This window comes from Leucoraja erinacea, chromosome 5, assembly GCF_028641065.1.
Source record: "Leucoraja erinacea ecotype New England chromosome 5, Leri_hhj_1, whole genome shotgun sequence".
Lineage (NCBI taxonomy): Eukaryota > Metazoa > Chordata > Chondrichthyes > Rajiformes > Rajidae > Leucoraja > Leucoraja erinaceus.
In genome coordinates, this window is record NC_073381.1 from 55519302 (window position 1) to 55531305 (window position 12004).

Below are 12004 nucleotides of genomic sequence, written 5' to 3' on the forward strand. Positions count from 1 at the left end.
TGGCAATGCTTGTGGACTTTTGTGCAAAAAGACAAACAACCAAACAAACTATAAACACAATCATAACACACATATACCTTTAATAAATAATGGAAGGAAAAACGTTCAGTAGAGTTAGTCCCTGGTGAGATAGGCATTTACAGTCCGAATGGCCTCTGGGAAGAAACTCCTTCTCAACCTCTCTGTTCTCACCACATGGCAACGGAGGCGTTTGCCTGACCGTAGCAGCTGGAACAGTCCGTTGCAGGGGTGGAAGGGGTCTCTCATGATATTGTTGGCTCTGGAGTTGCACCTCCTGATGTATAGTTCCTGCAGGGGGGCAAGTGAAGTTCCCATAGTGCGTTCGGCCGAACGCACTACTCTCTGCAGAGCCTTCTTGTCCTTGGCAGAGCAATTCCCGAACCAGATGGTAATGTTCCCGGACAAGATGCTTTCCACCGCCGCTGCGTAGAAGCACTGGAGGATCCTCGGAGACACTCTGAATTTCCTCAATTGCCTGAGGTGGTAAAGGCGCTGCCTTGCCTTACTCACGAGTGCTGAGGCGTGTGATGCCCATGTCAAATCCTCGGAGATGTGGACTCCCAGATATTTAAAACAGTTCACCCTATCCACAGGATCCCCATTTATACTCAATGGAGTGTACGTCCTCGGATGATGTGCCCTCCTAAAGTCCATGATCAGCTCCTTCATTTTTTTGATGTTCAAGAGGAGGCTGTTATCCTGGCACCAGAGTGCTAGATCAGCCACCTCCTCCCGGTAGGCCTTCTCATTGTTGTCTGAGATCAGGCCCACCACCACAGTGTCATCAGCAAACTTAATTATTGAGTTGGAGCTGAACCTAGCCACACAGTCATGTGTGTACAGGGAGTACAATAGGGGGCTGAGGACGCAACCCTGGGGCGATCCTGTGCTCAGGGTGAGGGACTTCGATGTATTCCCTCCCATCTTGACTACCTGGGGCCTGGCGGTGAGAAAGTCCAGGACCCAGGCACACAGGGAGGTGTTGAGCCCCAATTCCATTAGCTTCCCGGCCAGTCTGGTGGGGACTATCGTGTTGAAGGCTGAACTGTAGTCTATGAACAGCATCCTCACGTAGCCCCCCTTCTGGCTGTCCAGATGGGAGAGAGCGGTGTGCAAGACCTGGGAGACCGCATCGTCCGTGGATCTGTTCGGACGGTATGCGAACTGCAACAGGTCCATGTTCCGAGGGAGGAAGGCGCAGATGTGATTCTTCACCAGCCTCTCAAAGCATTTCATGACTACCGAGGTAAGGGACACCGTACAATAGTCATTCAGACAGGCTGGGGAGGCATTTTTTGGTACCGGTACAATGATGGATTTTATTAATATTAAATAATATTTTTGGGAGGAAGCGGGGAGGGGTAGATGTAGAGTGCCTTTAAAGCTGATTACATCAGCATTGTTGTAGGCTAGTCCTATTATCAAGGAGGCTGGCATTGTATGGGAGTTGCCGGTAAGAGGGAATGATTTAATTTTAATTTAAAGCATTTTTATGTGTGAAATGGAATGCTTTGACTATAAATGTGTATCAAGTTGCCCGTCTTTGCATGAATCTTTTATGGTTAAATATTCCATGGAAGAATGTATGAAATAAATAATCTAATTTTGTAATGATTAGTAAGAACTGTTGGTGTACTCAGACTATGCATGTAGAATTACAGCAGCAAATTTTAAGGTCAGCATGATCGTACATCTTACTGTTGTTACAGAAATGTCATACTTTTCAGTGCTTGGCCAAATTCTAAACACCAGCAATAGAGAATGGATTGAGTTTGGGTTCAGCCAGTTAATGTAATATGAAGTATATAAAAGAGGAATTTGTTGAAATGAAAAATGGTCAATGGGACAATGTTTTGCTTTCCTAATTAATTGCAATTGTTGGAAAATAACCAAACCGATGTTCCTTCTAATGAACCTTTTCACCAGTGTGGTAAGAATTAGTTGATCCCACCAAGAGTGTATTTATATAATGGCCTCCTGTCAAAATGACTCATACATTATTCTAAATTATTTGCATTTATGACAAATCCCATGTCCGTTTATTAATGAGGACAGTACACTCTTGGCACTTTGATGCACCAGAACATTCTGTAGTTAGCCTGGTTTGTCTTCACATCTTCAAATGCCCTTGGCTGAGGTACAAATGGGTCGCCTGTGTAAGTGGAATCTTGACCATATACATTTTAGCTTCATGGAACATGTAGGGGAAATATTATGCAGAAACAACAAACTGCAGATGCTGGTTCACAAAAAAGGCACAAAGTGGTGGAGTAGATAGATCAGTGATTCAGGCAGCACCTGTAGGTAAGGTAAGGCCTTTGTTGTGGACTGATCATTCTGCATCAGAAAAAGGATGAATGGGGGGAGGAATTGTGAAAATAGACAATAGACAATAGACAATAGGTGCAGGAGTAGGTCATTTGACCCTTCGAGCCAGCACCGCCATTCAATGTAATCATGGCTGATAATCTCCAATCAGTACCCCTTTCCTGCCTTCTCCCCATATATCCTGACTCTGCTATCTTTAAGAGCCCTATCTAGCTCTCTCTTGAAAGTATCCAGAGAACTGGCCTCCACCGCCCTAGGAGGCAAAGAATTCCACAGACTCACAACTCTCTATGTGAAAAAGTGTTTCCTCATGTCCGTTCTAAATGGCTTACCCCTTGTTCTTAAACAGTGGCCCCTGGTTCTGGACTCCCCCAACATCGGGAACATGTTTCCTGCCTCTAGCGTGTCCAAACCCTTAACAATCTTATATGTTTCAATAAGATCTCCTCTCATCCTTCTAAACTCCAGAGTGTACAAGCCCAGCCGCTCCATTCTCTCAGCATATGACAGTCCTGCCATCCCGGGAATTAACCTTGTAGACCTACGCTGCAGGGGTAAAACCCGACAGGGGTAAGGGATTGGGTCAGAGGGGGCAAATGGGTGAAGGCAGGCTCGGGGAGCAGGTACTGTGGGGAGATAATGGGGGCTTACAGGAGATGGGGCTGTGAGAGTTTGTGAACGGGTGATGGGTAGGAGAGCTAGCATGGTTTGAATAGGAGAAAGGACAACATGACATGGTTGTATCATTATTGAAGTTCCCTGTTTGGAAGAGGGAGCAGTAGAGCGGTGGGGCAGCATGGTGGTTCCGCGGTAGAGTTGCTGCCTTACAGCGCCAGGGACACTGGGTCAATCCTGACTACGGGTGCTGTCTGTACGGAATTTGTACGTTCTCCCCGTGACGATGTGGGTTTCCTCCGAAATCTTCGGTTTCCTCCCGCACTCCAAAGACGTATCGGTTTGTAGGTTAATTGGTATAAATTAAAAAAATTTCCCTAGTGTGTGTAGGGTAGTGTTAATGTTCGGGGTGATCGCTGGTCGGAGCGGACTCGGTGGCTGAAGGGCCTGTTTCCGCGCTGTATCTCTAAAGTAAGCTAAACCCAGGAGAGTACATGGTGCAGTTAGAGACAGTCTGTGGACAGTCTGAAGAAGTGTCCCGACCCAAAACATCAACTATTTATGTTCTCCAGAGATGCTGCATGACCTGCTGACTTGTACCAGCACTTTGTGTCTTTTTTTGTGGAAACATTTTGAGCAAGATTTCCTGCAGATGTATTTTCCCTCCGTTTCTGTATCTTTGCAATGTGTGTGGCGAACCCCTGTTGATACATGAATGTCCAGTGAAGCAATGGAAATGGGATGAGACCTACTCCAAGAGAATCCTGGCCTATGTCCATTTTGAATCTGACATTTTAATATACTTCTCTTGGTGAATTTATAATATGATTAACAACAAGGATGGTACTTTTCATAATATGAAACAATAAAATTATGCCAAAAAAAACCCTTCTTCTGAGCGAACATGCTCTCAGTAATGGCTAAATCAATAAAGCCCTAACTTTCCATGTCTTCTTCAATTCTGTTGCCAAATCTGATGCTAAGGAATGGCATCAGTGTGTTCAATATCTGCTCAGCAGGCGCACAATTAGACCAATCATCCTAGAATAAATGTACCCCCTGCCTGCCCAAGATATTATCTCCCATTTATCCAAACTCTCCATGTGCCTGTGGCATTGTAGTCGTAAGTCCACGGTTGAAAGGATCAACTAATTATTTCCACACTGGTGTAAAAAAAATTAAAACATTAGTTAGTATGTTACCACCACAATAGTTTCAATTTATACAACAAGCAGAGGACATAGGTATAAACCACTGTCTCACGGTGCGAGTCCACCCACGAATGATCCCGAGTTTAAAACAAATCAAACTCGTGGTAATCATGTAGAATTAACGTAGCAGGAAGGTCGGAACTCGTGGACGGAACTTAGCGACTCGTAACGCTAACGGCAGGTGCACGGGAAACTTGTTAACTCGTGAAAATCTTTCAACATGATGAAAGATTTCCACGAGTCAAATTTACTCTTGAAGTAAATTTTTAAACTTTTAAACTCGTTGTAAGAATGTAGTAGCCCGTGAGTTTACCGTAGCGACTCGTGATTCTACCGTGGGCACTCTTTAACTCAGCGGGACAGGCAGCATCTCTGGAGAGAAGGAATGGGTGACGGGATGACGTTTCCAAAATTCTGCTGCTCCAGCACCGTGTGTTCACCTTTTCTCAACCAGCATCTGCCCTTTCTTGTGTATGACATTATTTGTATCCGTGGCAGTTGATTGTCTCTCCCTTCAGTTTCCCAGGGGGTCAGGACGGGACTGGAGTTGGGAGGGAAAGGTGGTGGGGGGGTTGTGTGGGGAGGGTTGGGGTGACTTAGTACGGGAGACAAGTGTACGCGAGGTGAACTGACTGTGTGGGCAGACACTTTGGTAGTGATTGCCCATGGGGTTCACTGTCGAGGACTTCATAATGCAGAGAGCATTATAAACAGTGGAGCGATTAACCCTGGAAAGGGGGGAGACTTCTCTCTGAGTTGGACCCAGGAAACATAAGCAGGCTCACGTAGACTTAATATTTTCTTGAGGTTATTAATGACAGATAAATGGATGGGAAGGGTTTAGAGGGCTATGGGCCACATGCAGGCAAATAGGACTACCCCAAGATGCCAACTAGGACGGCACGGCCAAGCTGGGCCGAAGGACCTGTTTCTGTGTTGTACAGCACCATGACTAAGGCCTATCCACTGCGATTGACACGTTTTGTATTTTTTCTTTCTAAAGATGCAGTGTATTTTGGTGACTATTGCACACTGCAGACCAGAAGCGCTTTCAATCCCAGATATACCAGATCCACACACAATCTTTTTTTGCGGCAACTGTTTATAATGCTCTCTGCATTATGAAGTCCTCGACAGTGAACCCCATGGGCAATCATACCAAAGTGTCTGCCCACACACATCAGTACACCTCTCCTATACTTGTCTCCCGTACTAATGTCACCCCAACCCCCCCCCTCTCACTCACTCTCCCCCCCACTCCCCCCCCCCCCCCCGCCTCCCCCACCTTACCCTCCCAACCAGTCCCATCCCGACCCCCTGGGAAACGGCAGCAACAATCTACTGCCACGGATACAAATAATGTTATACACAATAAAAGGCAGATGCTGGTTGACAAAAAGTTAACACACAGTGCTGGAGTAACACAAAGACGCAGCAGAATTTTGGAAAGGTCATCCCGTTACCCATTCCTTCTCTCCAGAGATGCTGCCTGTCCTGCAGAGTGACCATACTGAGGGAATTCCCACGTACATGAAGCAGAGAGAAACGTGAGTTCTACACGGCTCTGCCCGACTTTTGAGAATGGATTTGGTGGTTTGTACCCACTCCCCTCCGTGTGTGTGTGTGTGTGTGTGTGTGTGTGTGTGTGTGTGTGTGTGTGTGTGTGTGTGTGTGTGTGTGTGTGTGTGTGTGTGTGTGTGTGTGTGTGTGTGTGTGTGACAATCTGGCTAATTTTCCTATTTTTCTGTTTTCCTCCAAACTAGGCCACAGCCTTTCCATTTTCACACATTCTACTGACATTTTTCCCGTCGAGGCGATAAACATCTACCCGTCGCATTCCCACCTAATTTTCCGAAATTTGTCATAGTTTAAAGTTTGGAAAAAAAAACCTGAGTGATGTCACAATGCACTCGCAAGGCAGGATGAGACACTCCGGGAGGGAGAGTCACTCCAGTGCTCATGTGGTGGCGGCTGCCGACGCCCGACGCTCGACGCACAGTGGGGAGGGTGGTGCTGGAGCTGGAGTGAGGGCCGAGCCCGGGGCTTGGGATGGGGCCGTGACCGGGCCGAGAAAGAATCCGCCGCTGGAACCAAGGACGAGCCTGGGTCCGGGGTCAGGGACGAGCCCGGAGATGAGGTTGTAGCCTGCACTATAGCCCAGGCGGCGACCGAATAGACGGCTGGAATCTACAGCCAGGGCCGGGTTCAGTACGAGAACCAGGCCGAGTTCCAGGCCCTGGCGCTGCTCTACGACCTGGGTAAGTCCTGGGGCAGGGAATGGGAGTGAGAGGATGAGGATGAGGGAAATGCAGAGGAGGGAGATGGGTGGGGAGTGGGGTGGTAGAGGGAGATGGGGGTGTGTGGAGGAGGGAGATGGGGAGGGGTGGAGGAGGGAGATGCCCCCTCCATATCTACCGTCACTCCCACCCTCTCTACCCCCCTTCCTCTCTACCCTCTCCCGCACTCTCTCTAACCTCCCTCCCCCCCACTCTACCCCCCTCCCATTCTCTCTCTCTCTCCCCCCCCTTCCCTCTCTACTACCCTCCCCCTCTACTCTACCCCCTCCCCTCCCCCCTTCTCTAACCCCTCTCCCTGTCTACCCCCATCCCCCTCCCCTTCCCCCTCTAACCACCCTCCTTCTCTCTCCCCCCTCCCTCTCTACCCCTTCCCTCTCTACCCCCCTCCCTCTCTACCACCCCTCCCTCTCTACCACCCCTCCCTCTCTAAGGATTGAAGAGGGAGGGTGAAGAGGAGGAGGAGGGAGTGCTAGGGGATGAGGAGAAAGCCGTACCTGTGCAGTTGGGGGCTATGCGTGAGTGGTGCAATATTGCGTTGGGGGAAAGGCTTGTGTTGGGGGAACGGGTGAGTGGCGGAATCTTGCATTGGGGGTCTGCACTTGGTCTAGTGACAATTAAAACTCTTGAGTCAACCTGGCATCCTTGCTTTTCTATAACTCCAGGCACGGTGCAATGTGGTTCAATCTTAACCTCATCTTCAGTTGCTGTGAGCAACTATTTTATGAAATGGAAAATGTCTGCTAAACATAAAGTTATCTTAACTTGCCAAGTTTAAGGCTACAGTATTCCTGAAGAAAATATTTCAGAAACAAGGAACTGCAGATGCTAGTTTACACAAAAAAAGACACAGTGCTGAAGTAACTCAGCACATCAGACAGCTTGTCTGGAGAACATGGGTAGGTGGCATTTCTGTTTTTAGCCTGGGTTCTGCCTGACGTACACTTATTCGCTGACTTTTCTTCAATAATAGCAAAGCACCTTCCTGCGGTGTTTATTACACACTCCCACACATCTGAACACTTGTGCACGGGAAATAGAGGCCCAGACTTTTTGATATGCAGACCACTTGCACAACCTCTACATGAATCACTTCGCAACTCCAGTCTGTTTCACCTTGTTTCAAATCCAGAAACACAGCTTGGGGGCAAACAGCTTTTGAAGTGCATCTTCAAATGACCACAGACACCCTGGAGCCAGTCTTTCACAGGGACTTGCAAATGTGTCCTCAGCATTTATTATTGTTTTTATTTATGGTGCAATTTGCAATACGTTGATTTCTTTCTGCTATCTCTCTGCCGAATTTCACACACTGTAGTTGCCGATTACTAACATCAGCTCTGTTAAACAACCATCACAGAAGTTTATGTTTAAAATTGGAGCTGATGGCTGATTCCTTTACAAAAAACTAAAATTAGAAATTATCTGCCCAATATATCATTGTTCTGGCAGCAGCAGAGACCTTCTTTACAAATAAAGTGATTTGCTACTCTAACTTCAGCCCGAGTCTGAATAAAGGGTGACGCTGGGCTGTCGGTGGGCCTGCCTGTCCACATTGCAGAAGATTCATATGTGGTTCTGTTTATAATATGAGGGGCAAGTGTTAACAAATTAATGTCCTAATCTGGCAGGTTTTCCACTGAGCTTTCAGCAATTCAAAATAAATAGATGGAAAATTGCCTGGAGTTTTGATCTTAATTCCCAGTGTGAATTTACAGCGGTTCTTAGGATGCATGAGTTTGTAAAGCTGGTCTTTGGACTGAACAAGAGTCCCGACCCGAGAAGTCACCCATCCTTTTTTTGCTGCCTGACCCGCTGAGTTTCTCCAGCACTTTGTGTCTATCTTTGGTCTTTAGACACATCGTCTATGTTAGGTTTCCATAAGGCTTCAAAGGGAAGACTGGAGATGCTGCAAAATCTACTGGTTGAATTCATAGCCATGACGACAGATAAATAATTACTTATGAGCAACTGCTTAAAAGTTATCTTTCAGAAATGGCTGTTGGATCAGACTTGATGGCTGTGAAAGATCTGTAGAAATCAACACTGTACGAGTACACGGAATGTTCAGTGGATAGGAGAACAGCAGGGAGTTTACACTTCCACCTTCCCAGTCAGAGCTTATGAGACTTTAAAACTAGAAACAGAACACTGTTGCCCCCCATGGAGAAAGGCTGAGTGAAATTCAATCACAACACTGAATGTTCTCAGTGTTATGCAATTGAAAATTAACAACTGGCTAAAGTCCAATTATCACAACCACTTCTGGACTGTTTATTGTCACCCTCCAAGTTTGGCAGGGCAACATCCCAGCATGAGACAGCCCTGCGGCACTGGTGAGATTTGAGTTTTGTTGGGGACTTCAGTTATGTTCTCCCATATGCAACATTCATATTTTGCATAGATTAACACTCATGTAAGTTAAGTCCCTTATTTTGTAACCATTCTGCCCTCTACCCCTCATCTATGTTTCAATGGTTCTTTATTGCCACATATGCACTGCACAGTGAAATTCTTTTGCACAACCACAAATGTACAGTCGCCATAATATGGCACCATTTACAAGGGGAAAAAAATCTGTCCAAAGTCAGGTCCACATGCTGGAAGTGCTGAATCGCCCCCGATCCAGGTAAGCCCAGGTCAGCCCCATCCTGCTGCAGGCCCGTGACCCAATGTCCCAACTACCCAACTACCTCTGTGTCACGGGGAACATTTCCTGCAGCTGACCATGAAGGATTGAATGCAATACCCCAGCCCCACTCCTACCGGCCCACTCCTCGCCTCTGTCGCCTCCACTACTCCACTCTCCGAGGCGTCCCCCTGCAAGTAGCAGCCTGCTGGGCCCTTCTTCACAGTGGCAACCCAGGCCTGCCACCGCACACGGCCATTAGGTCTTTGTTTTCATCGGCTGTCAGTTCTGTCCTCGTCCTCTGCTCTTGTTTGCGGCGGCCCCTGGGTCTGCTCTTGCTCGGCTCTTTTGTATTTTGCTAATTTGTGTTTGTATGATCTGATGAGACCATGTACCTGTGATTATGCTGCAAGCAAGATTTTCATTGTAACCGTGCCTCACCGTATATGGCAATAAACTCGACGAATAGTTCTCCATTTTTCTTTCACAGGTTCGCGTTAAACGTTTCTACTTCTTTTAAATACTTCTAACAGGTTATTGAACTCATGTGATCTCTTAATATCATTCTGACTCCATAGAGCTCAGGTCCCAACACAGCCCAGATCTCAGGTATTCTGATGGTTCTGCATCTTAGAGGGTCAGGGATATCAAGGATCTAAGACACTGGCTCAAGTTCTAGATGAAGCCATTAAGCTCTTCTGTGCCCCACCAGCATGTGTACATATTTCTCCCTGTCCTGCCCCCTTTTTCTCTTAACTGCTCCCGTTTCCATCTATACCACTTCCTCTGACTTCACATTTCACTCCTTTGCTCTCTTTATCTTACATCCTTTATTTTCATCTCTAACCTTTTGTCTCCACATCTTCCAATCAGAATTTCACTTCACCACAAACCCATCTATCACTTTCACCCTCTCCCACCACGTTTTCAGCTTTCACTCCCCTACCACAATCAGCCTGAAGGAGGGTTTGTTCCCAAAGAGTCACCTATCTATGTCTTCCAGGAATGCTGCCTGATCCACTGAGTTCCTCCAGCACTTTGTGTTTAGCTCAAAATTTCAGCATCTGTGATTCCTTGTTTCCCCACAGATTTATGCTTACATTTTTGGACTAGGGCAGGTAAGTGAACTGTCAACTCGATCACAGCTGACGTCATATGCACCCCCACAAATGTGCGTGTTATACCCTCTATCCTCATCCAGCTCATCCTCTATTGCATTGCATCTCTTGCTGAAAATTTCATCAATGTCGCTGTTAACTCCAGATAAATGCATAATTTTCAGTTCATCAAAACTCTTGCCTGAATCTGAGCAAAAATAAAGGTTATACTTATCTATCATCCAGGAAATCAGCGATATCCATTGGATATAATGTCCCAGCAACATGCCTGTGACTGTTTGAAGTAAAGGATCAAGTGTGCTTTACAGAGGTGTGTGTAAGTGGGGTTCCAGTGCATAGGGGAACCTAAAGTAAGTAAGTAAGTAAGTTAATTGGCCAAGTATTCACATACAAGGAATTTGCCTTGGTGCTCCACCCACAAGTAACAACATGACATAAAGTGACAGTTACAAATGACTCAGAAAACACTAAACATTAATAATAAAACATTAATGATAAAACACCATTGATCAATCATGTGAACCAACAAAATACCAGATCAAAGGGAGGCTACATATATTTGGCTGTTGAGTAGAGCAATGACTCGTGGATAAAAACGGCTTTTGGTGTGAGAACCCATGTAGGGAGGAACTGCAGATGCTGGTTTAAACCAAAGACAGAAACAAAAAGCTGGAGTAACTCAGCGGGTTAGGCAGCATCTCTGGAGAAAAGGAATAGGTGAGGTTTCATTTCAGAATAAGGGTCTTGACCCAAAACGTCACCTATTTCCTTTTCTCCAGGGATGCTGCCTGACCTGCTGAGTTACTCCAGCTTTTTGTATCTGTCTTCGGTGTGAGAACTCAACAGGAATCCAAGGTCAAATTATTCCTAAATGGACGAGCAGGCTTGAGGGACTACATGCTTACCCCTACTTTTATTTCTTATGAGATTACCAAGTAGAGCTAGTCATCTTCTTCTTCTTCCGTATGACGTGCACAGCCTAAAGTTGTAGGACAACTTGTTCTATTTGATTTTATTTGATTGTGCACAACAGGTTGATTGCATTCGTCGAAACAGGGTGGACCACGTGAAGGTTGCAATCTTCCACCCCAAGAGCTAGTCGTGACGTGAGTTAATGCAGTTAACTTGTTAAGAGAAATCAAAGTATTAGAATTTCCTCAAAGATATCCCAGTTTCCTGCTGTAATCTTGGCTGAGCCTGATGGAAATCTTGGTGAAATGATGTCAATGGGGGCATGGAAAAACCGCCATGGAAATTCCAGGCACTTATTTAAATAAAGGAAATGAGTTAAAGCAAGGAATAGTTCGGGCCAAAGTCGAACCCAGCTCCAAATTTCAAAACATCCTGGAGGAAATTGTGAGATACATCTCTCTATGCCAAGGGACCTGTCATTCGTGCCACGGAAGAAGGACCTGCAATTGATGTGACGCAATGGAATCGGTAGTCATGATGGTGAAAATATCACTGCCTGGATTCACAAATCACAAATAAAAGACATCTTCACCTTTGACTGTTTCAGTTGTTGCACCTTTAAAATATCAGGCCAAATTAGCCGCACTATATTTCCAGGGTGAAAGGATGGGATTCAGTGTGACACTTGCCGATATATGTTAATGATATTTGACATTAAATGGGAATGCGGCGGGCTACCCAACAGCACAAACCAGATAGTAACATTTTCCTACATCATTGCCATGCCACAAATATTCTGTCAATGGTTAATACATTCTTTGCGACGGTGATTAAACCCTCTAGAATGTTGGAGAACCGGATGTTTATGAGATGATT